At 48.6% G+C, this 26,277-nt stretch overlaps 1 protein-coding gene across 2 annotated transcripts in view; it reads left to right on the forward strand.

Annotated features, from left to right (window-relative positions):
* Positions 1 to 372: 372 nt before the first annotated feature.
* Fgf1 (fibroblast growth factor 1) overlaps positions 373 to 26,277 on the forward strand; it is a 92,966-nt gene continuing 67,061 nt past the window's right edge. The window contains exons 1-5 of one of the 2 annotated variants that reach the window (XM_052155758.1): positions 373 to 684; positions 1,086 to 1,216; positions 1,418 to 1,532; positions 1,683 to 1,769; positions 10,807 to 10,955. The gene's annotated coding sequence lies outside the window, so the exon portion shown is untranslated. The remainder of the gene's footprint in view (positions 685 to 1,085; positions 1,217 to 1,417; positions 1,533 to 1,682; positions 1,770 to 10,806; positions 10,956 to 26,277) is intronic. The other variant, XM_052155759.1, reaches the window with a different exon arrangement.

The raw sequence follows: 26,277 nt of genomic DNA on the forward strand, positions 1-26,277 counted from the left end.
TATCAAGTTGATTTATCAAAGGATGCTTCTGAAACATTTGAGAACTCGTAGATTTTTTAATTTACATTTTGGACAAAGACACCTTACTCAGATCTGGACGAATGATGGGCATTCTCAACTTTTATACAAGCACAGACACGTTCCCAGATAAACCAGTTTTTGGAAAACCTGGAAAAAGACTTAAAAACCCATTCTTGCAGTACCTGAAGGCACACCCTTGTGTAATGGGGCATGGACGCCTGCAGAGGGCAGTGTTGGACAAGCGGTTGATGGCCACCTCTGGCTCTTTCTCAAGAGAGAGGGCACTTGGGCTCAGAAGGGTTGGGAGCCCAGTCTGGGCAGCTCGGGCTTTCTCTAGTGTTTGCGGTGAATTGCTCATAGTGAAATGTCTCCGAGGACGAGGGACACCAGAGACTCCACCCTGTACCTAGACTCAGCCTGGGACAGTTAACACACAAGCTATGCTCTCTCCCTTCAAGTTGAAGGTTGAATTAATGGTAGGATTCATCCCTGAAGCTATTTTGCTGTGTGCTCCCCCTCCCCCCCGTTTTTTTCTTTTTTCATTCTGAAAAGGGCAGCGGGATCTCAACCAGTTCTCGTGGCGGAGGCAGCAGAGGTAAGTGGCCAAGAACACCAGCTCTGGAGTCAGCCAGTCTGGAGCCCCGCACCTCAACCTTCCTGAAGGTATGGTTCGGACTTTGCAAATCGCAGCTTCCCTGGCTGTCACACGGAGGCAGGGGTTGGCTGCCTTGAGGATTAAAGAAGCTGGGACATGCTAGAGATGGCATTCGGCGGGAGCCCAGGAGTAAGAGCCGTGACAGCCACGATGACGAGGTTAAGTTGCATGCCAGCAGGTCAGGCACTACTGTTTCACCTCTCCATTCACAGTCAGTGAAGAGAAATAGGTGAGAAATTCACTCGCTTCAGTGAGATGCTCCACAAACCCAGGAAGCAGGAACTACCAGCAGACCAAGGCAGGGCTGTGCACTTAGTCCCACAGCCCAGCTTCTCCACACTGTGTACACGATGCCTTCTAGTTTCAGGGTCTGTCCCCCAGTGGAATAGAGGGTCTCCTTGTTTGACAGGAACACCAGCCTCAGCACTGGCCTGCCTCACGGAAGTGAAGACAGTTTCTGTCGCATCCATGTTCTATGAAGCTTCGCAGAGAAGCAATCGACCAGTTGGAATGCAGGGGAAGCTTCAAAAGTCACTCAGAGTAAGACCCCCTACCCCTCTCTCTGCGTCATATAGGGAAAAGGCCAAGGATGAGTTCAGAGTCGGGCACAGACACAGCTTGGCCAACGTATTTGTCCTTTTACCTGGCAGCTGTCCAGCCCCCAAATAGCCTTCGTGTCTAATCCAAAAATAAATCACACGAGAGGGGAAATGAGCATAGGCTCTTGTCCTTGTCCTTTAGTGCCAGCTAGCCTTGCAGGGGTGCTAGGGAGTGGCCTTACGACCGACCAACCGCTTTCTGCTGCCTTCTACCATGATCCCAAGGCCAAGAAGCCACCTGTTAAGTGGCCAGCCGGGTATGTGGTTTTGCTCAGCCTTTCTCTTGGGGGTCTCCTTGGAGAATAAAGGAAAGAGGCTCAATAGCCTCTAGGGGGTAAGGGCGTCGCCTGACGCCTTTTCTGGATGGCCACTCCCTTCTAATGGTGAATGGAAACTCCCTTTCTCAGCAGCCTCCGTGCAGTCCATTCCGGTAGCCCAGTGTGATTGCAGCGCCTGCCACCACCCAGACAGGAAGCCTCCCAGAGCAGACAGAGGTGAGTGCCGGCTCCCCACACTTCCCACTCGTTCCTTCCTTACTCGCTCCCCCACTCCCAGACCTGGATCTGGGTGGAAGACAGGCTGGAGTCTGCAAAGATTCCAGCCTCTCATTCGGATGCGAATCCGCCCCCACGAAAAGAAAAAAAGAAAAGAAAAGAAAAGAAAACCGATGTAGGACCAGTTCCTAGGCCAGGAAGCAGGAAATGATTCCTACCCGGTGAATTATCTGTGATTAGATCCAAAAAAGAGGTTACAGGAAATTGTAGACTGGCCAAATCCCATCACTATAAAGTTAATGCTTTCTAAAAAGCACAGCACAGAACAGGAAATAAAAGAAACCCAGATGATTCTCCCTTAAATGGGCCAAAAAGAAAAAGAAAAAAGAAAACATACAACAAAAAACCTAAGATCTGAAAATCTTCTGCTTCTTGCTTCTCTCTGACATTTCAGAGTCCTGCGGGATAGACTTCATAGACTCAGGAACTCCTTACTGTAAGAAAAGGAAGAATGAAATAAAGAGTTTAGGGAATGGTTGCTGGGTGCGCAGAGCAAGGGAAGAGAAGTACAGATTGGATCTTGGTCTGACCTTCTGCACCCCTGATCATTTGGGGGATGTGCACAGGGCCCACTACCCCCAGCACATGGGTTCTGTTACTGAAGACACTGCATTATGGTTTGCATATATCCAAGCTAATAAGACGTAAATAAAATCCTGACGGGGTCATGTACTTGCACGATTCGAGGGATTTTTGTCAATGATCATAAACCAAGATGGAAAGGATGCTATTTCCCCCTCATCTTGAAAGCAAAGACTTTGGTATAGTGGCTCTAGGCAGGTAGGTGTGGTGGTTTGGATAGGTATGGCCCCCATAGACTCGTGTTTGAATGCTTGGCCCATGAGGAGTGGCACTATGAGAAGATGTGGCCTTGTTGGAGGAAGTCTGTCACTATGGGGCAGGACTTGAAGTCTCCTCTACCCAGGCTCTATCCAGTGTGGAATCCAGTCTCCTTCTTGCTGCCTGCAACACACAGTCCCCTTCTGCTGCCTTCAGATCAAGATATAGAACTCTTGACTCCTCCAGCACCATGTCTGCCTGCATGCTGCCGTGCTTCCCACCATGATGATAATGCCCTGAACCTCTGTAACTCTAAATATGTTCCTTCCTAGGAATTAAATGTGTTCCTTATAAGAGTTGCTTTGGTCATGGTGTCTCTCTGCAGCAATGAACCCTAACTATGATAACAGTCAGTGGCAACCCGAATCCTTCTCTCTCCATCCTTCTCCTTTGGCTCCCTGTAATGTTCTATTCCCAGAAGGACTAGCCATGATGGTGGCAGTGTGACTGCCAGCAGCTCAGTGACATTCTGCTGACATGCTGCTCTAGCTGGTCTCAGGCTTGCTTCTCATAGAACCACTGTGGGGGGGACCGCATCCATCACTACCGTGGGGGCAGGGGACAGTCGTCGTCTCCAATGCCACTTGAGTTGAGAGCAATGAGGCTGGCTCAGAGAGGTAAAGTGTTCATCTCAAGAGAAGTGGGCTGGTTGCAGGACCCAGCGCCAGCAGTTGCTCCTTCTGTGACGGTGACTTTGGTCCCCTTCCTCTTTCACTCATCAGTGTTATTGACAAGAGGTTTCAGAGGAAGAATAATCATTGGTAGAACAGGTCATTAAAAGATGTCATGGCTTGTCATATCCAGAGACTCCTGATCATGAAGAAGATGCTAACACCAGAAGCTGACTCTGGCTCAAGTCTAGGCAAACCCCATGCTCTGATTCCTCTAGGTGATCACTACTTCCTGTCTCACACATGCTCTTCCTGCCACACCCCTTGTCCCAGATCCCTTTACTCTATTGATTGAACTTACCTTGCCTTGCACTGGCCAGCCTCAAGGTCCTATTTCCCTTGTGGCCCTGTAGCAGCACACGCCTTTAATGCCAGCACTGCAAAGTCAGGCAGGTCTCTGTGAGATCAGCCCAGTGTAGTCTGCACAGCCAGTTCCTGCCGAGCAAGGGCTACACAGCAAGACCCAACAAAGTTCATAATTCTTAGTTTCTTTCCTACTTGAATTTTGCATCCTTGGAGAAAAGATTAAGTTCATTCTCAGCCCTCTTTGTACTATCTGACACAAGTGAGTTAAATCAGCTGGCCAATAGAAAATTAGCCTGCTGGTAGGCCTCAGTTCTGACTTTAAAGGTACTATGTAACTCCAGCAAGCATCGGTGGAGCTCGGAACACATGCGGAGACCCGAGAGCACAATCCCAGAAAGCTTTCACACACACACACACACACACACACACTGCTCACCAGGCATGTTCTGCTACTGTGCCATGGCAGGTGACAGGGAGGAGTCTAAAACATCTAAGGGTCCTATGTTGTCTGCCAACCCCCTAGGAACTCTAGCTTGTGTCAAGTTGGACAAAAAAAAAAAAAAATCTAAACAGCATCGACATCCAGTAGGATCTTAACCCATGACAAGGATTGGCTGAAGGTGTGGTCTACTGTGCCCTGGTCAGCTCTCTCCCATGCCCTGCCCTGGAGTCTCTCCCATGGAGCATAGCTGCAGACAGATGTGCTAGCATGGCTTTCTTTCCACCTGGTTTCAGAACATCCCTCTGTAAATGTCTACTGTTTGTCAGTTCAGCTCATTGATGGTTTGTGATAATGTTCCCTTAAGGTCTCTCTGTCTGCCTCTGTCTCTCTGTCTCTGTCTCTGTCTGTCTCTGTCTGCCTCTGTCTCTCTGTCTCTGTCTGTCTCTGTCTCTGTCTCTGTCTCTGTCTCTCTCTCTCTCTCTCTCCATTTAAGACTCTGGTTTATTTAAATCATAGACTGGGAATCCGAATTTGTTTGTTTTACCAAATAGCAAGGCAGTTACCAAACCAGGTGTTCTTTGCTTGAGGCTAACCTGGGCTTGGGGCATCTTGTTGCTTTCTGAAATTAAATGTACAAATGTGTGTGTGAGCAAACGTGCTTACTTTTCTGGAGAATGCAGCCACACATTTTGTTGGATTTCAAGGTGCAAAGACCATATGGGTTTCATAGCCTGCTGTGGACCAGGGCTCTGAGCACCAAAGGCTGATTCTGAAACAGCAGCACTGTTGGGCTGCTCAAGCCATACTTACCACACCCAGGCACAGAGAGCTGGGCCAGGTTTGGCGCTGTGCTGAGGACAGCAAGGGCTCTCCCTTGGGCCTCTAAACTGGAAGAGTTCTCATCACTGGGCAGCTGGTGGATGGGGCTGATAAACCTGTTAGCTGGCAAAACTTGGATTCTTTCTGGCACAAAAACTTTGAGAAGGTTTCAGTCCAGCCCAGAAAAGACCAAGTGTAAACAGAACCACAGTACTGGGTCCATCTGGGCAGGCTCTGTGTCACATGATGGGCAGTCCACAAGTAACAGGAGAGTAAAGAGAGCTACCTGGGGTGAACTAACAGACACAGTGGTCATAGTGAGCTTGGCTTGACCCTTACTGCCAACGAAGGGTACCTACCAGGCAAGCAAAAAAAGCTGCAATCTCACTTACCATTCAGCAAGATTCTTCTGGAATGACCCATGGGACTGAAGGGAGAAATAGGAAGGCAAATTAAAGGGAAATTACTGAAATCAATAAATCCAGAAGGCAATGAATGCTTGAATAAATTAGCCAATATCTCAAAAAAAAAATCTCATTATGTAGCCCAGGCTAGCCCTGAAGTCCCTATAGTCTACTTCTACCCTCAGACTACTAAGATCACAGGCCTCTGCTACTTCACACAGCCTAGAGGTCTATTAGCAAGAAAAACCAAACCAAACCAAAACAAAAGAAAATAAGATAAAAAACAAAAATAAAATAGAAATCAATAGAAAACATCTCTGTAAAAGCACAGTCAGCTGCCATCTTCTCTTTGACAGAGCCGAATTCCACACATCTAGCCATCTTCACAGACGACAGAGTTACCGAGGATCGTTTTACAGTTCGGGGTCCCGTATGTTCTTATCACAAGAGCTTTTGAGTATCAGTGTAATCACGAAGGCCAGATCTGGCAGCACAGGCCTGCCTGTAATCTCAGCTATTTCGGGGCCTGAAACAGAGAGACATCTGGACTATAGTGTGAGTTCAAAGCCAGCCCAGGCAAATGAGTAGGATCCTGTCTCAAAACAGTTAAAGGGCCCAGGTTGGCTTCCCCAGCACTGTATAAACTGGACGTGGTAGTTTCTTGAGCTTTTGTAATCCTTGGACGGTCTGAGCAGGAGGATCAGGAGTTCAAGAACATCCTTAGCTTACCTGGGAGTTTAAGGCTAGCCTGGGATACAAGGGACCTTGTTTCCAAAACAAGAAAAGAGAAACTACAAGAGGCTCTGGGGGATCCGTATCAGAGTTGAAGCAGCCCACTCCTCCTCCTGCAGCAGCTGGAAAATTTGCTAATGTACTTGGGTAATGACGGGGCCGGGCCAGGTACCCCCTCTTGTGAGCCATTGAACCCAACGTCTGTCCTCCAGCTCTGCTGATGTGTTTGGCCATGAGGTCACCTTGGCTAACTAATAGCAGTTTCTTGAGAATGTCTGCGATGCTTCCCAGTCCAACTGGCAGCCGGCCCCCTAGGTGGCCAGGATGCCCTTGTTTAATGGCTGACTGGGCATAAACAGCGAGTGCCACTCAGCATCTGATTTTGCCTGTCAGCTGACTTGGATTCCTTGGACCTGAACAAGGTCAAAAGGTCAAGTGAGATTAGGAAGCTGCTGCCTCTCTTATTCAAGCAAGATGAATGAGGAAGGAAGGTTGAAGCAAACACCAAAGTCACAGCCTCAAGGGTCAAGAACGAGATGCCAGGGTGGCAATTCTGCCTGAGAGGAAGAAAGTGTACTTTTCTGAAGCCTTCAAAATCTTGCCAATCTATTATGCACCGGTGCTTCTTTTAAATCAACTAAGTTAAAAAGCGGGGACTCCACGCCGGCTATAAAAGGTCACTGAACATGAAAGCAGTAAACAAACTAAACAGAAATGCTGTCCCCACCTTTATAGACCTTCCTAGGGACTGTCCTAGGGACCATCCTAAGAGGTTTGGAGCCACGTTCTGCTGGGCATTGAGTCTGGCTCTTTGGGAAGGAGTATGTCACCTCTGTTAACTGCCCCGGCTGGCACTTTAGCCTCAGACAGCTCTGGGCAAGCCCACATCTCTGTGGATAGCCATACCAGGATTTGGTCTGTCCTCAAAGAGCTATTGTTCTCTGTCTTCCTCAGGTCATGCCTCTGCAGTGCTATGTGGTTTCTGTAAAAAGGTCTTATTGTGACAGAAGAGGCGTTTAAAGTGGCCTAAGAACGTCCAGAGAAGACACAATTTCACACACACACACACACACACACACACACACACTGTAGAGGACCTAGAGTATTGTGGGTGCTTAATAAGTGGCTATGACAGCTATTTTTTTCCACAGACTATTTCCTGGTTTCAGGACTCAGGTCTATTCTGGGGCCAGACTTTCCTACTACATAATCTCACCATCTCTTCCCACTCCAAACAATAGTGGGGAGCAGAGCCTCTCATTGTCGTAGCTCAGGATTTTAAAAACCGCGCATAGTATGTCAAAGATAGGTGCAGAACCTTTAAACGTGTTGAAAGAAACAAATAAATCGAGGAATATTAAAGTAAAAAATAAATTAAATGCCAACATTAGGAGAACCATATTATAAATGTACCTTAAAGAACTAAGAATTCATTTCCCAGGATTTGGACCATAAAGATGCCAGACAGTCACTAGAGTACAGAAATTAACACAGGTCAGTTATTAGGGTTGTATTTACCTAAGCGGTAGGGGTGGGGTGTAGAGGTGTGTGATGGTGCTCTCTACTGGATACAACGGAGAAATGTGACGCTTACCCTTGCACCGCGAGTGGAGCATGCTAATGCGTGCTTAGGTACATTAGATTGCTGTAGTGTTCCCGAGTTCACAGAGAGGCCGTAGTTGGAAATCTTACTGAGTTCCTCATAAGACAGAATCTGCAGCCTGGAAGAGCTGAGTGACACGGGGTTGGCCAAGGACACAGCGTCCTCAGGTTAATGTGTATTAGGCTGAAATAGGGAGGGGGAGATTTAGTCACACAGTGACTTTACATGGGGATGTGACTCTGGAGGAGACTTTGGGTCTGTGTCTTTAGCTCAGAGAGGGTCTTTCGGCACATCATTAAACTATTACAGATTTCCTAACTGGGTGATTTTGTTTCCATAGCTGGACAGGTCTCAGGTCCCTTTTCAAACACACAATGTCACACTGGCAGTGTATTGGTTTTCTCTTGCTGTGATAAAGCGTCAAGATGGGGACGACTTATAGAAGGAAGGGTGTCAGGCTTCAGAGGAATAAGAGCGGTCACCACGAGGGCAGGAAGGCCTGGCAGCAGCTGCAGAAGCAGGCTGAGAGCTCACCTCTAAAACCCAGCACAGGGGCTGGAGAGCTGGCCCACTGACTGCTCTTCCAAAGGTCCTGAGTTCAAGTCCCAGCAACATGGTGGCCTACAACCATCTGTAATGAGATCTGATGCCCTCTTCTGGTGTGTCTGAAGACAGCTACAGTGTACTTAACATATAATAATAAATAAATCATTGGGCCAGAGTGGGGCCGGAGGGAGCAGAGGTCCTGAGTTCAATTCCCAGCAACCACATGGTGGCTCACAACCGTCTGTACAGCTACAGTGTACTCATATACATAAAATAAATAAATCTTAAAAAAACAAAATAAAATAAAACCCCACGCAGGAAGCCCAGAGGGAGTCAGGTGGGAATTGTGAGTGGGGTTTGAGACCTGAAAAGACCGCCCTCATCTCACGGACACCCTTCCTCCAGAAAGGCCACACCTCCTAACCTATCCAAACAGCGCCACCAACTGTGGACCAAGCATCCAAATGCCAGGGGCTACAGGGGACCTCTCATTCGAACCACCACAAACACCTTCTGATTTGTACTCCTGTGGCTTGCTGGATGAAGGCTGCCACATCGTTGGAGACTTTGTGTCTGTGTCTTTTGCTCAGAAAGGGTCTTTCGGCACATCATTAAAATATTACAAGGATTTCCTAACTAAGTGATTTTGTTTCCATAGCTGGACAGGTCTCCCAGCAGATCCACATTGTCATTTCCTTCCAGAATGAACTCCTCTTCCTCAGCTCAAAGACAATGAACAAGAAACACCTGCTCTTGTCTGAATGAACATCCAGGGTGTGTTTTACGCACCCAAAACTTTGGATTTTGATGACATATCACCCACTGTCTTGAATAAGGACATTGATGGGGACAGACTCACACATGCACTGTGCTTGAGGGCGGCTCCACGTGGCACCTGTAGTCTTGTTCTGTCTGTGACGCATCGGCTGAGGGCAGAAGCTGGTTCCTTTCTAACTGTGAACCTGGCCAGCCTGTACTTCTGTTCTTTCCAGGAAAACTAGGTTCAGTACTGATGTGATAGAGTCCCTCTGTAGGGCTTCCCTGAGAACCAGGCTGCTTTGAGAGGCCCAGGTCAGAGCCATGTGATGTCAGAGCTTTTGGACCCTGCTCTAAGAGCTGAGTTCCTCAGGACTCTTGATTCTGAAGGCCTAGACAGAAATGGCCCTGGATGTTCTCCTGGCCAACAGGTCTCACTGTTACTTTTATCTAACTGTAACAAAATGCCTGACAGAAACAAGTTAGTGAGGGAGAAAAGGTTCTCTGTGGCTCACGGTTTCAGAGACATTTCAGTCCATCAGTGGTGGGGAAGGCGCAGTGACAGGAGGCAGAGTGGTGGCTGTTCACATGGTAGGAACCAGGAAGTAGAGAGAGTTAGGCCAGAGCCAGGGATATGTACAACCCTCCGAGACGGTTTCCTTCTGACCTTGTTCCATCCAGTAGGCCCTGCCTCTAGGCCTTCAAAATAGTGCCTCAAGCTAGAGCCCAAGCTCTAGCCTCAAAACATGGGGACAGTTCAAATTCAGACCTTGTCCCTACCCTGCCTTCTCTCTACTCACGGCATCAGAGGGACTTCATTGGCTGAGGAGAGAGACCTCAGAGTACATTTCCAGTTCTCCTGGGCCAAGTGCCTCTCTCTATCTGAACTATCAGGTGGGCACGTGTGCACACACACACACACACACACACACACGCACACGTGTGCATGCCTCCCAGGCCGAAATGCCCATGCAAAGAAGGTTCTCTTCACCAATTATGGGAAACAATTAATCATGGTTTCAGTTGCTTGCTTTGATACATATCGTCTGAGTTCACTTCATTCCCTACCTTCAAGGCAGACTTATTTGGACAGATGGCAACCTTCCTTCTCTCTCCTCCGTACGAAGACAACATGCACAGCCCGCTGAGGAGGTCCCAGGCTCACCTGAGGACTCCCTGAGTCTAGCCGGAATGGGTAGTCTATGGTGCCGAATGCTGGGGACATGCTCTGCTGCCCCTCCCTAGCCCTAACCTGGTGGTCACTACCTCGCCTAGCTCTGTAGGACGCACTCGGTAGGTCTTGGCTCTGGGAATGGTGTAGACACACAGACAGACGCTGCCACACACAGACACCTACACCCTGCTGGGGTCAGATGACAGAACAGAGAAGGGCCCCCTTTCACCAGCAGTCTGATCTTAGGGGAGTGTCTTTCAACACAACCAGTTGTTTCCTTGGTGACAGAGGCCTCAAAATAAACAGGACTCTGCTCAGACAGTAGTCCACTGGGCTTGGGCTTCTGCCCCAAGACAAACCATGCTAAAATAACACCCAAGGTAGTTGCTGCCCCTGTCTGCCGTCTCTGCAGTCCCAGGTCTGCTGCCGAAAGAGCTAGGGGCACTTTAGAGTTTGTTGTGCACTGACCTGACGTGGCAGGGAGGGCTGTGTGGTGGTCTGCAGGTGGGGGAGGAGGCCCGCTCTGCTGATGAGCAAGGGCCAAAGGCAGACCTGGAGGCCAGCGCCCGCTGCTCCCCCACCCGCCTCCCTGCTTCCCACACAGCCCTCTGGGACTGGCATGGTGTCTGGAGGCGGGCCAGCAACCTGATGTGCATGCCACAGCCCGTCCCTCTCCCCACACAGAGCTGCAGTAATCCTGAGGTTCAGAGAGCCGGCTGGAGAGGCAGCCTCAGCCCAGGAGCCCGGTGACAGAGCAAAGGCCACCAAGCAGACTTCATCCCCCTTGGGAGCAAGTGGAGCGGAAGAGAGCCCCCAGCCTGCCCGCTCTTCAGGTAAGAATCAGGGGGTGTGTTATATCCTGAGCAGGGTTTGGCTGTTTGTATAAAGCTAGTAGAAAGGGGAGAGAGGGGGACCTGTGAGGGTAGGGAAGTGTTTTAAACAGTTAGCAGGGAGCCAGCGTGCCTGCCAGTGTGGTGAATGGGCTTTGAACGGAGGTGCGGCAGCCCTGGTGGAAGGGCCTGCGGAGGGCACAGCCGTGGAAAAGGAACACTTTCAGGTTAGAGACTGCACAGGAATCTACACCGGGCTGCCCTATCATCATCTTCTACCAGCGCCAGCCGAAGAAGAGCGGAGGGGGTGGGGATCATCTGATTGACAGCCGCTCTGGATGCAGCCTGTGAGATCTGGGGAAGCTGAGAGCTGTGGCCACAGTGGGTCTGGCTGGCAGTATCTTGCTGTGTCACGATCATTCTAGCCAACCGTCTAGAAACCCAGCTGCCTCGGGAGAAGCTGGGAGCAGCTCAGGTTTGCACAGAGAAGCTGAAGGGTTTGAGAGGATGGACTCTGGGGCTCCCCCGCCCTGCCTCCTGGGTTACTCATTACCTTCTGATCCTCTTTCACAGTCCCAGGCTCATCTCAGGACAGGTTTCTTAAGCTCCTGAACATACCAACAGTGTGCAAGGCTCCGGCCCAGGAGGCCTTGCCACTCCCAGACCTCTGGGTGTCCAGGTGGGAATTCCAGGCATTTAATCAAGGGTCATTATGCAGAAACCTTGCCTCCCACCTCAGGCCCAAGAGCTCTGTGTCCACTAAGCCTCCATGCTTTCTTACACCCATTTAGCATCCACCATTGTGTCTCTTCCTGTCTGTCTGCCGTGGTGACCAGCACCTTCGCTTTCCTTCTCCTTGGTTGGGGAGGCGGATGGGGGATGGGGATAGGAGAGGAAATGGGGGGATGGGGTGGGGGATGGGGGTAGGAGGGTGGGGGGGAGTTCCCCATGCCACAGTGGGGATAGACAGGTATCCCAAGAGAGGATGCCCTTTCCCCCATCACTGCTTCCATGGCTTGGCACCTGGCAAAATGCTTGTCATACAGGCTTGAAGGCCTAAGTTGGGTCTCCATAAGCGGCTATTTTTGTTGTTCTTGTTGTTGGTTGGTTGGGTGGTTAGTTGGTTGGTTAGTTGTTTTTTGAGCTAGGTTCAGTGGTGAATGCTTGAAAGCCCAGTATAAGGGAAGCAGGTAGATTGCTAGGGCTCTCCAGCCAGTCTCCAGTCTAGACTCACTGAGCTCCTGGTCTGTGAAAGACCCAAAACTCAAAAACAACAGAGCAAAAGCAGGAGCCAGAAGATAAACGAAACCTAAGGTGGACAGCTCCCAAGGGGTGACACCTCTGGCCTCTGCATGCACATATGCATGTGTTTATCTGGAGTGCGCACACATACTGCACGCACACACACACACACACACAAACACACACACACACATACTGCACACACACACACACAAACACACACAAACACACACAAACACACACACACAGACACACACACACACACACACACACGACTGAGAACAAATGGCCTTCCTTTGGGGATAGTATGATCTACAAACGGTTGCCTGCTGTCTGTGTAAATAAATAAGTGTGGCTTGGTGGAGACTCTGATTCACAGCCACCAACTCCCTCTGCCTTTCCTCTGCGTTGATCACCCAGGGTTTCCCAGGAAAGTCCCCTCTTAAAATTGTATCTTGGAAGGCAAGCTGAAGAGTTTGAGGACAGCTGGCTGAGGATGTGGGAACACTTTCTTCTTGTGGTCACTGTCTTTGAAAGTATGTGGGTTAGCTAATGAAATGCTTCGTTTAAGGCAAAAACAGTGAAAAGTTAAGCAGGAAAACGACATTGTTTGCATGTCCTTACCTGGGTCTTAGGGGGTTAAGGAAGCAGGGCACGGTCAAGTGGTGGGAGTCACAGGTGAGGGCACCGACCAGACACATGCTCTTTTCAGGGGGTGATAGCAGGTGGATACTTGATCTACACTAGCAAAGGGATGTTCAATCCAGGGAGAGACACTGAAGCCAGACTCTTTTTTGCAGACATGCATTCTGCAGACTCTGAGTAAGTTAATAATCAAGGCCTTGCCACCCTGTGTACCAGGAGCACAGAGAGCATACCCACTTCTGCCCATTACCAAGGCATTGCTTGGCTGACACAGTACCCCTCGATTTAAGCTGCTAAGACAGAATTCATGCTATGGGCATACCCCACTTTCAGTAAAACATCTATTCACTGTACACTGATGGCAAGTGGGTGAAACTTGTCCACAGACAGGCAGTTTTCCATCAACTACCAACAAGATGTTCCATATTAGAGGTGACTGACTCCAGCGCAATCAGAGAAAGGAAGGGAGGGAGCTACTGAGTGTATAGGTCACAGCACAGGTTTGGGGTGAAAGGTTAACAAGGAGCCCAAGGCAGAGGACAGGAGCCAGCTCTACGGCAGTGGACTGCAGGGACTTTGGCAGCGAGGCAGAGGATGGAACAGCAGTGATTTCCTAAGTCACAGTGGAAAGCACTGTAGGGACCAGGGGAGTGGCTCAGTGAGCACAGACTCTGCCACACACACACCTGGGGACCCAAGTTTGGACCCCTAGCACCCATGCAAAGGCATGACAGCACACATCTGTCATCTCAGGGGTCCTGTGTGACATGGGAACCACCAACAGGAGAATCACCAGAAGCTTGTAGGTCAGAGAGTCTGCATACATACCAAGGAACAACCAACGAGAGACCCTAATCTCAAACTAAGTGAAAGGCAAGGGCCAAGATGCCTGCACTCACATGTGAATGCATATATACATAAATACATGTACATATACATACATACAATGTACATATACATACATACAATATACACACAAACAGACACAGTGGAGAGCAACTTAAGACGCATAAAGTAAATCTCTGACCTCCATATACATAAATGCATATATCACCGTACCTGTACAAACATGTACATAGCACACACATACACACACACACACACTCACTCAGGAAAAGCAAAGAGACATGGTGACAAAATGCACGGATTCTGCAGTGAGGCGGCCGAGGCCCACATTCTGACGCTCTTACTAATTAGTGCTGGACTTGCCCTCAGTTTCCTCATTTGTAAAAAGGGTGATAAAGTGCTAACCTATTAAGGGCAGGATCCACCGAGTGCAGCCTTAGTCTACCGCCTGGCCTTTGGTGAGTGCTCCTGAGAGCGGAGGAGGCTGTCGTGCCCAGGCACCACCCTCTGAGCTTGGGTATGGGGCTCTGCTTGGGTATGGGGCTCTGCTTGCACTTGTGAGGACCTGGAGACAGAACAGTTATTGTCCTAGTCACCAGTGTTCTCGTCCTTTCTGGATCCAGGCGCTGGGCTCAGCTTCAAGTCTGCCCACACCCCAGAGAATCAGAGGCTGGTACAGACGCAGGCACAGGCTCGGTGGAGGGGTCATTTCAGCCCCACAGCTACCAAAGGCGGTCAAGTCAGGCTGCCCAGCAGGTCTGTGCTTCTAACTAGGGAGGCATCCTAAGAGACAGGTGGAATTTAGAGGCAGGAATTCAGCAATGGGTGACAGCTGAAGACCTCAGAGAATAGGCTAGAGTTTATCTGAAAATGAAAACCAGAAAAGCGTGAAGAGTTGAGCATTTCCAAGATCCTAGGTTTAATCCTTAGCCTTAGACAAGGGAGTGGGCTGAGTCAGATCCCTAAGTCCTATGCACAGAGGTGACATTCAGTGAGTTCACAATGGGACCCGGGATTCTGCATTTCCTTGGCAATGTCCAGGTGGTCCTGATTCATTTCATCTATGAGACACACTTAGCAAAGCTTGGATCTGGCCTCTCACTGTGGGACCTTCCTCTTTATTATCATAGTCACTCATAGGGGACACAGAGCCGTGTGGCCTGAGAGGCAGTTCACCACTCACTCAGTCATATTGACTTGCCTGATGGAACTTCTATCCTACCTGTTATAACACTATTGTGTCCATTTCCCATAATGTTCTTCGCTCATGAATCCTTCACAACAATGCCACAAGGTAGATGCTACCTTCTCACAAGGTAAGAGATACGCACATCTCACTAACAAAAGAACTGACGGGTCCACAACCGGAAAGCAGTGGAGCTGGGATTTGAACTCATCACTAGCAGACTAGCAGAGCCCAAACCCGCAACCAAGAGTCTGCTCCATGAGAGAAGGTTCAGCCCTCCTTTCTCATTCACAGGTGGAGTCTCCACCTCTCGCTCCCACCCTCGTCTTGCCCAGCTTCCCAAGGCTCACATAGCATTTCTCCAGAGGTGGCACATCCCCACGTCCCTCTACCCTTTTTGCATCCAATAAGTCACAAGGATGGGGGAACGGGGTGTGGGAGCAGGAATAATAGGCTAGAATCATATGCTGAAACCACCCTGATCCCTAGAACCCTGAACGTGATCTTATCTAGAGATAGAATCTTTTCAAAGGTATCCAAGCTAAGATGAGGTCCTTAGAATGAGTAGTGTCTTTACAAAGAAGGGAACTTTGCATACAGAGACATACACAGAGGCAGGATGTGAGGAGACCCAGTCACGAAGGAGAGGAGTCTGGAGCAGAGCCCTCCTCACAGCCCTCAGAAGGAGCCAACCTGACAATACCTTTCTGATGTTTTCCTCACCCAATAGCCACAGCCAAGTCTTGTAATAGAAAACCAAGTTCCCAGTGCTTCCTCTAGGTCCTGACCTTGGGATGATCTAGCTGAAGGTCAGATTAGAGCAACATTTTAGAATTTCAACTCTGAGAGCCTTTCCGTTGACTTAAGTGTTGCTCTTGAGAGCACACAAAGGGTCCAATGCTCAGGAGGGGAGCACTGAAGAGGGGTGGGGCTGGAAAAGAAGAGGAAGCAGGAGAAAGAATTGAAACGGGGACTGGGGGACCGTTTATGAGTGCAAGTAAGGATCGGGTCAAGTTCCTGCAGCTCACTCCTGGGAGCTTCCTGTGGCCAGGAAGCACCCCAAACACAGCTGCAGCAGAGCTGGGACCCATAGTTCCCTGAACAAGAGAGGCACAGATGGAAGTCTAACAGTCTCTTCCTGTGACACACCAAGCACATGGCTGAGGTGCTGCTCGCCTGGGCCGAGATCTGAAATACTGACAACTGGAGATGGAGGAGGACAGAGGACTCCAGAAGGTCACATGGTATGAGGAAGTGTGGCTACCAAGGAGCCAAAGCAAGGCCAGTGTGGCTGGAGACAGGGAGGGTGGCTACAAGCAAGGCCTTGTTCTCACTGGCTTCTCTGCGGCTGCATAAACGCTAAAAACAATTTGGGATGACAGGTTACAGCCTGTTCTCGAGGGAGGCCAAAGCAGGAACTTTTAGGTGAGGTGTCCTTCTCTAGCTCCCAAGATAGGAATATGGAGGCAGAAACTGAAGCAGAGGCCACAGCAGGGTGCTGCTAAAAGCCTTGCTCCTCGCTTCTGCTCAGCTAGCTCCCTTAATGCAACCCAGGACCACCCGTTCCAGGGCTGCACTGCCCACAGTGGGGCGGGCTCTCCTCCATCACTTGGCAGTCAAGAAAATATCCCTACAGACATGCCCATAGGCCAATGGGATGGCAGCAATTCTTCATTTGAAGTTCCCTCTTCCCACATGTGGCAAGTCGCCAATCAAGGGTAGCCATCACAGGCACTTAAGCTGTTAAGCCACAAAACATACAGTAGCAGTTCTCAGCCTTCCTAATGCTGCCACCCTTAAACAGTTCCTCATGTTGTGGTGACCCACCCCAAAATAATATAAAACTATTTTGTTGCTACTTCCTAACTGTAATTTTACTACTGTTATTAATTGTAACATATCTGATAAGCAGGATTTCTGATATGAGACCCTCAAGGGGGTTGTTATGACCCACCGGTTGGGGAACCACTGGCTTATAACGTGTGACTCTATATAAGGAAACTCTTCATTCGGCTAAAGATGCAGGGTTGGGGCAACAGCAGACCGTCCAGGAGCTGCTAGCTTGTTCCTCAGTTTTACAATGTTGCAAGATCCTAAGGGAAGAGAATCGTGTTCCAGCCAGGATGCAGTAGATGCCAAGGATCCAAATAGGCTCAGTGTATCATTACTTTTCTTGCCGGGACCAAATATCTAATAAAGAGCAGCGTAAGGTCTGCAGGGTTTATTTTGGCTTGCAGTTTAAGAAAGAATACAGCCCTTCAAGGCAGGGAAGGCAGAGCTGGCACAAGGACAGGGTACCTGATCCTGTACACAAGAAGCCAAGAGAGACAGGAAGTAGGAGCGGGCTGTAAAAACCTCTAGGCCCACCTCTGATGACGCACTTCCGCCATCAAGGCTCCACCTCTTAAAGGTTCCACAGACTTCTAATCGGAATGCCAAGCTGTGGACCAAGTGTTGAAATGTGAGCCTACGGGAGACATTTCACATTCAAACCACAACAAATAGTTATTTATGGTCACTAAATCCCAGCGGTAAGCTAGGCAGCCAAGCAGTGTCAAACCTCAGGTGACCCGACCTTACTGGAAGAGCACAACGATCCCAGTGAACAAAACAGCTTCTTCTTTCTGCTTGTGCTCTGCCTGTGGTCGCAACAGCCGTACACGTTTGGGAATCAAATTGTTCAGCAAGGGTTGGGGACAGTGGACAAGTTGGGGAAGGGAGGGGACAGAGGAGCATGGCAGTAAACAGAGGAGAAAGCTTGTAGAGACAGGAATGAAAAGGGACCGAAGTTGCTGGGTGGGGAAATGCAAAGACCACGGAGCTACTTGTGTCTTAGTCATGGCTTCCGGCAAGAATGGAGCACACCTGGAATCTCAGCACTTGGAAGGCTGAGGCAGGAGGATCAGAGTTTAAGGCTAGCACTGGCTACATAGATGGAGCCTGTGAAGGAAGGGAGGGAGAAAGAGAAGGGAAGGGAAGGGAGGGGAGGGGAGGGGAGGGAAGGGAAGGGAAGGGAAGAGAAACGTGAACTAGGCCTAGGGGTGGGTTCTAACTTAGATTTGCTGCCCTACTAGGTGTCTGACTGCCTCTGCTACCTGACACCACATTCCCTTTCCCTGGAAAACCTACCAGTAACAATTGTCAAGGAGATAAGTCACCTGTCACAAAAGTGCTGCTGGAGAAAACTGGATGCTCTTCAGTTCCTTGTTCCTTCTCTTCCACAGAAGGAATCCCCGCTTCCTTTGGATTTAAACAGACACAGGAGATGGCTAAGCAAGAATGAATTAATGGAGTAACTGGGAGGAGAGAGAGCAGCCTAACTCTTGAGCCCACCACTTGAGCCCAGTGGCTTCCTCTCTTTTCTTTTGCTGGCTTGTTGCTGCCTCTGAGGCTTTGCAGCTGTGCCACCAGTGTGGAATGCTCTTTTCCGAGTTCTTCACATAGCAGAGTATCTTGTTCTGTTTATTCTCAGCCCCGGGCCTTACCTCAAAGAGGCTTCCTGTTACTCTAGTCTTAGCCTGTCTGTCCTACGTGGCCTTACCCCAATGAGTAGCCGTTGTGCCAATTTTGAAGACATTGTGATTGCCTATTCGATTAGAATTCTATTAGAACAGAAGCCTGGCGGGGCAGGAACAGTGCTCGCCTGCCTGGTTCCGGCTCCCTCCCCAGGACAGAGGCTAGGCACAGAGCAGCCGCTCAGTAGTGTTCACAGAGGACAGTGAATGAGCGAATCACTCCCTCCTGAAAGTGAGAACCAAGGCCCCGGGCAGCAAAGAGATCTCCGTCCAGCCCAGCCGCTTCTGCCCTCACACCTCCTTTGCATCTGAGAGCAAAGCTATGAAACCCGAGTTGTCAGTCCTCAGCTGCTCTGCTTTAGCTGGCTTGATGTCACCTGTGCAGAGGCATGTAGGGCAAGTGGTTCTCAACCTGTGGGTCGCGACCCTTTCACATTAGTTACCTAAGACCATTGGAAATACCAGATATCTAGACTTTGACTCCTTAACAGTAGCAAAATTACAGTTATGAACTAACAACAAAAGTAATTTTGTGGGTAAGGGGTCACCGCCACAAGAAGAACTGTGCTACAGGGTCACAGTGGTAAGAAGGTTGAGAACCTTGACTCTAGGCAGCTGGATGCCTATGCCAGGTATGTAATTCACATGCAAATGAATAATATTCACAGATGAGGAGCATCTAAAGCAAGTGATGTCAACCCCTGGGAAAGACACGGGCTTTCCTCATTGATGGAGAGAACAGGGCGGCTCGTGGTCGTCATCACCCAGCATGTACAAAGTGCCCTCTGGAGACTCCAGAAAAAGAAAGTGCTTCTAGAGGATGCTGCTTTCCTCTTGCCTCATCAGAATCCTTGTCAACAATACCCAGCAGGGGTGGGAGTTGGGAACCAGTGCTCCAGAGCCTTGTCCAGAGGAGAGAGCACATCCCTGTCTTGAGGCTGGGTGGCCTGGCTTTTGGAGTAAGTCACACGGCACAGTATCCCTCCTCCAGCTCAATTACTATGTCTGCTAGAGGGACATTTCTAAATGGTTGATGCAGGTTAGATTCCAAATGGTATCTGAGTAGGTCAGGAAGGTTTGTGTCAACTCCCATTCTTACCCATCTTCCTCCAGCCTGTGGTGCTCACGTGTGTAGTGTAGTGGTCAAAGATAGACGCTATGGGGTAGGATGGTCTGGATTTAAATCCAGGTTTTAGCACTCCACACCTGTGTGCTCCCAGGTAAGTTCGATGATATGTAAGGCTCTATTAAGTAAACATTATGACAGCACCTGTCTCTTATGGCTCTTGCCAGGCATTTGTGAGTTAACACAGGTAAAATTCACAGTGCCTGCCAGTGCTGCCCGAGGGTCAGCTGGTCCCATCTCAGGGGGTTAGACATTTGAGATAACACCTCCCTTGTTTTAGTTCGCAATGCATCGATAACAGCTAACATTTCCTCAATGAAATGAGAGCTATTAACATAACTGACAGACTCAGTAAGGTTTCTGGAAATTTCCATATGACTTTAAAGACAGAGGAGAAGGAGAGGAAGAGGAGGAGGAAGAAAAGGAAAAGATAGTTCAGGACCATGAAGGTTTCCCCCTACCAGACCTGCTGATTCTGGTAGCCCTGCCCCCAAGATCCCCATCCCCCATCCCCAAAGGGAAGATTATCATTCTGGATTTTTCTTCATGTCAGAACCTGGAGCCAGCCAGCTAAGAGCTCTCTGAAGGGGTGGAGGCTGAGGCCGGGAGTAGATGCAGGTCACCTACTTGCCACACTGAGCTGTAGATGACCCAACAGTGACTAAGGACATGTATACCTTTGTTCCTTTTGCCCTCTGCACACAAAGGCTTTGGGCTTCCTACCCCAGGAACCATGGTTCTTCAATGCAGGGCCTCCCCCCAAATTCTGTTCCGTGACCCCTGAAACTAGTGTTGGCGTCAGATCACTTGGAAAAGGGTGGCAAGGAAGAATGGGGCAGCTGACAGGAGGAGAGGAAGAGGAGGAAGAGGAGGAAGAGGAGGAGGAGGCAGATTGCACAGCCATTGCCTTGCCTCCCTCCTGCTGACTGTATCCGAGGACCTATTCTTTCTGCTTCTCCCTCTGTGAGAAAGCCTTGACAAGGAGAGGGCTATAGACAGACTAGAGGGGACACATGGCAGAGTGTAGCTGTCTCTACTGAGGCCTTTAATTCCCTGCCCTGCCCTGCCTTTGTGATAGCTCAGAGTTGTGGCTATGGAAACAGCCAGTGGGGATCAATGTCTCAGGGATCTGAGAATCGTTTGCCTTGCACCAGGTGACCATGAGCACATCACTTGGCTTCCGAAGCAGCATACAGAGATGGAGTCTGGGAAGGGGTCCAGGCTGAGGTCTGGAGGAGGAGATGTCAGCTGCACCCACACCCCACTCAGCTCATCTTTTTACCCCTGAGGCCCAGGGAGGAATATGGATTCAAACCCGGCTGCTCTCTGGGGTCTTTAGGCAGCTGCTCGCTGAAGATTGATACTCTCCCACAAGGAACTGGAACCTCTCCAGTCCCCCTTTAGCCCTTCCAGATACTCCCCCACCTCCCACTAAGGCCTGAGGGTTTAAAACACAGCTGGATCAGGGTGGATCCAGAGGTCTGCAGTGCAAGCAAGCAGGGAGGGCGTTTCTAAGGCAATGCCCCAGTTGTTTCTGGTGACCCATTGACCTGACCCTCCCTGCCTTACACAGTCCTAGACTGAGCCAAGCCTTTGGAGGGCGGCTTCACCTTGGGGTCGCTGGCCTGAGCCTACTGTGCTGGGTGGGAGGTTTGGATCCCACGCTGGATGGGCCCTGGGGGAGGTCAGGGGAAGGATGGGCCAAGGAGGGCCTCATCACATCTCTCCTTCACACTCTTCAACAGTCAGATGACCGCTGTGGGGACCTCTGTTCTAGGAACTGTCTTGAAAATCTTTTAGCATGCATTGACTGTAAGAGGGAAATCTACCTTGGACTGGTGACGTGATGTCTTTTCATCAGCAGGGTGGTATTTATATGTAATCCTAGCACTTGGGAGGCTGAGACAGAGGTTGGGGTTTGAGATCTACCTGGCTACATAAAGAGACTGTTTCTTCGGTTGCTTTGCTTATTGAAAAAGCCTTGTGGGCTGCAGAGATGGCTCTAACTGTTAATAAAGTGCCTGCCTTTATTTGCATCCTCTGTATCAACATAAAAAGCTGAGGACCATAGAATACCTTTGTAACCCTGACATGATGAGAGGAGGTGGGATGGGGTGTGGGGATGTGGGTGGAGGCAGGAGGATTCAGTGTTGATGCCTAGCCTCCTCTTGTGTCTGCACACACATGCACATGTATGCACCTACCTGAACCGACCTGAACACACACAAACTCGTATGTATGCATGCATACAGTACAGGCACAGAGAGAGACCGGAGGGAAGAATTTCAGAAAACATCTCAGCTGGAGGGAGGGGCTGCTGGTAAAGAGCAAGGGGCTGTCCATTTGTCAGTAGGGGCAGCCCTGACAGTGTTTTCCTGTATCCAGATCCCTCTCTTCCTGGCCAGCCTCACATCCTGCTAGGCTGTGCTGGCCAGCGAATGTTGCTCATTATCCTCTCCACCCTCTCTACTCACTCCCCCCCTCCCCCGGGCAGGAGTATTTTTAACCTGCACTGTAAATGCTAGGTCTAAGCAAGACCCACTACCTCCATCCACAGCCAACAGGGCTGCCCAGAAAGACAACCCTCTTCCCAGGGTCTGTTTCCTCTTCCCAGGGTCCTTTCCCTGCTTGCTGAATGCTGGGGTCCAGCCTTGACACAGGATCAGGGTTCTCAACTGGAAGCAGGGACATCTGGAAGGCGCATAATAAATATACACAGACTACTTTTTGGGTACAAGCTGGCAGGCAGTTTTTCAAGGCTTAAAGCTTCTCTTCTCTCTCATTCTCTGCTTTCTTTCTCGCAGCTCGAGGCTGCATACACTCTGCATTCTCCTGCGCACTCTGCTTTTCTCCTGTGCGCTTTTCTTTTCTTGCACGCTCACACTCATACACACCTCTGTGTGTTCCCTTCACTCTCACACACCCACTTCACACACATCTCACACACACACCACATGCACTCTCCTTTCACTCACACATATACTCTTCACACACATCTCACATTCTCTTGTCATTCACTCTTCACAGGCTCTTCTCATGCTCTCTGCATTCACTCTCTCACTTGCTCTTCACATGCTCACTACTTGCTCTCTACATGCTCTCTACATGCTCTCTACATGCTCTCTACAAGCTCTCTACATGCTCTCTACAAGCTCTCTACATGCTGTCTACATGCTCTCTACACACTCTCTACATGCTCTCTACATGCTGTCTACATGCTGTCTACATGCTCTTTACATTCTCTCTACATGCTCTCTACATGTTCTCTACCTGCTCTCTACATGCTCTCTACATGCTCTCTACATACTCTCTACATGCTCTCTACATGCTCTCTATGTGCTCTCTACATGCTGTCTACATGCTCTCTTGCCCCAGTCTTTTATTGATACTCCAAAAGCAAATAAAAAAAAGACACTGTATAATCATTGCCAAAAGAATAACCATGTCCCACAAAGAATCAAGAATTATAATTGTTCCCCAAAGTTTCAAGCTTGCCTATTCCCAGGTCTATAGCCAAAATAATGATAATTGCAAACTTATCACTATTTAAACTTTAACTATTATACTTCAGAGCTCAGAGCTCTGAGACCAGCTACTTGCATTTTCTTGTGAAGCTCTAATGATAAATGGTACAGGCAAAGCTGCCAGGCGGTGGCCAGAAAGAATCAAGTTAACCCTTAACTCAGTAGTTCCCCTAGCTTTCTGCTTCTGCACATTGCACACAATGACTCTCCTAAAAGTCCCAGTGTTTTGACTTAGCTTTACTAATATAAGATTTTACATAATTCTATACTTGCTTATCCAGGAACCACTCTCAAATGTTGTGCAAAACTTATTTCATAACTTTAATAGTTTTCTCTTTCTTTGGAATCCCAATGTTGGCTCTAATTCATTTTCTAATTCAGTAATTTAGTCAAACTTTCTTTGCAGGTCAAGCATTAATCTGGAACTATCATTGTGCAGTTACTGCATTGTTTCTAAGATGAGAACACACAGCATGCACCTGGGCCATTAGGACTGTGCTGTGCTGTGCTGTGCTGTGCCCCATGCCTCAATTTTTAATTGTTTAAGAATCATTACATCAGGGAACATCTAGTTTCACAGAATTTGCCAGAGAAGGAGAAAGAAGTAAGAAAGTCAGATATAATCAAGACCAACTGAAAAACAGCCACGCACGAATGAAATCTATACAGCCGTTGTCCAGGGCTAAGGTTAGGAGAAATGGGAACAACTGTTGTTACAAAGAGCTGCCTCGGGCTACTGAGATGTCTCCATCCAGGCCTACTGTAGGCAGTCCCTTATTTCAGAAGGCAGGTCCCCTGGATGGATGTGTCTCCTGCTTCTCGGGGTCCCAAATACCATCCTTTTCTACAAGGAACTGCTACGGGCTTCTGAGAAGTCTCCACCCCAGCCTACTAGGCAGTCCCTGTCATTGTTTGCTGTTCCCAGCAGCTAAATCCTTTCCTTTCACCTTGATTTAGCATGTACTTCATTAGGGAGCCTGCACAGGCTACAAGGACGGGACAGCCCTCAAGGAATTTCCATTCTAATGCAGCAGAGGCAAGGGTGGAGTCAAAGAAATCACACTCCCAATCAAGCATACATGCACGCATGCGCATGCTCATGGTATAACTAGAGACATTAGCAGAGACTGTGACGGGTCTGTGTTGGAAAAGCAACATGGCAGACTTGACTACGGAGACTGTGATAAACAGGGCAGAGAAGCAAATCTCTGAGAGGTGACAGAGGCAGAGGCCAAGAATAGGCGAACAGAGATTTTTCTCTTCCTGAGGTGGGAGGAGCTTGATGCGTTCTAGAACATAGCAGGAAGCCCAGGGATGGAAGGGGAAGTGGTCTGGGTAAGGCTGGGAGGCATGCAGTGAGCGGATGATGTAGGGCCTTGGAGCCATGAGGACTTGAGGCTTCCTTCTGACTGCTGTGGAGAGCCATCTGGGAAGTTGGAGGTCGTGGGTGACCATGGTGGTGGTAGGTAAGCTGGCATTTGGCTCCTGGAAGGAGAACAGACTCAACAAAGTGAAGGAAAAACTGAAGAGACGTCGTACGTGAGATAGGCCAGAAGGGCCATCCTGGGAACAGGCTGTTGGCTCCGACTCGCCAATCACTGAATATTCTCCCTCCAAAAGCAGGGAGAACTGTGTTGTACACTCATAAGACAGAACAAAGGAAGGTCCAGCCCCTGTGTCACAGGTGCTCAGTAGAATCTATGTACTTGGGATAGGCTACTGACTGCTTACAAAGTTATCTTTATTAGCTTTCTAAGCTTGGTAAGCTTTTTGTCCAATACTGGCCCCCTTTGACTCTTCTGGAAGGTGTGTAAATATTATTTTCATCATGGCACTGCCTCTGTCCTTTACATGTTTAGAAAGGCTGCAAAGCCAAATGTGGCAAATTTACTTGTGTGTGTGTGTGTGTGTGTGTGTGTGTGCATGTGTTAGTGCAGCTTAAACAAAGTATTTTGCTTGTTAGGCAATTGCTTTATCACTGATAGACATACCTTGTTTTCTTATCACTTTTTATTTTGCGATGAGGGACTAACTAAAATGCCCAGATAGGTTTTGAACTTGTGATTCTCCTGCTTCAGCCTCCTGAATAACTGCAATTAAAGGATTATATCATCAAGCACGGCTCAATCTGCTATTCTTAAAGAAGCTATGGGTTTTTGTGGATGCTTTTTCAACATGTGTGTATAAGTGCATATGTGTGCAGTGTTTGTGTGTGTGGTGTGTGTGTATGTGTGTGTGTGTTTGTGTGTTTTATGTGTGTGAGTGTGTGTGTGTGTCCTTCTTTTTGCTGGGTTGCAGACTGAACTTGCCAAGGACTTGTATAATGTAGTAAGCGTCCTACCACTGAGACACATCGTAGCTTCACTACCAGATGTTTTAACATCTGCACAGAAAAGTCTTGAAGGATGCTAGCAAGGTGGTTTTCGGCTTAAAAGCACCTGCTGCCAAACATGATAACCTGAGTTTGGTTCACAGACCCAGACAGTCGAAGGAGAAAAATGACCCCTAAAAGTTACATCCCACTTTCACACATGGTGTTACCCCCCCCCATACACAAACACATGTGCATGAAAAAGAGAATGTAGTTTCTTTTAAAATCTCACGAGACACAATACAGAGCATTTTACCAGCAGTGAGCATGAGTGAATTTTTTGTCTTTCTCACTTTTAGTTTTTATGGTTTTGAATATAGTATCTTCACAGGGAATACTCAAAATTGTTCTTGTTGAATTACATTCTTGAATTAATGAGATGTCCCTCAGAATTATTTTGGGCTAATTCAAGGAGCTGATTTTATTATTGGAAGTGTAAAATAAAGCTTAGGAAATTTTAGAAAAAGTAAAAATATACGTTTTATTGTTAAAATATTAGTAATGTTGATTATACCTTGGCAGCTTTGTCCTTGTGTTTATGTCTGTCTCTTTATTTATCTGCCTACCTACACAGATGAGTAACAAAAGTATCAAACTGTATTTATGGGCTTTTTCCCTTGATAAAGCACATATAATCTCCATCCTATTTAATTTTCTCCTGAAACAGGATTTTGAGTTGTGACAGCATATTCCTCTATTATTGTTAGGAGTCTCCTACTATTGGATATTCAGTTGGCAATGGTCAAAGGTTCTGCATTGAATGTGATCCTTCAAAAACATGTCTGCATCACTACCATTATGACTGTGTCCTACACCAAATACGCCTATACCTATACGCCGGGTGGGTCCTAAGTGAAGGCAGGTTATTTC

The sequence above is a fragment of the Apodemus sylvaticus genome, chromosome 13 (genome assembly GCF_947179515.1).
Source record: "Apodemus sylvaticus chromosome 13, mApoSyl1.1, whole genome shotgun sequence".
NCBI classification, from domain to species: Eukaryota; Metazoa; Chordata; class Mammalia; order Rodentia; family Muridae; genus Apodemus; species Apodemus sylvaticus.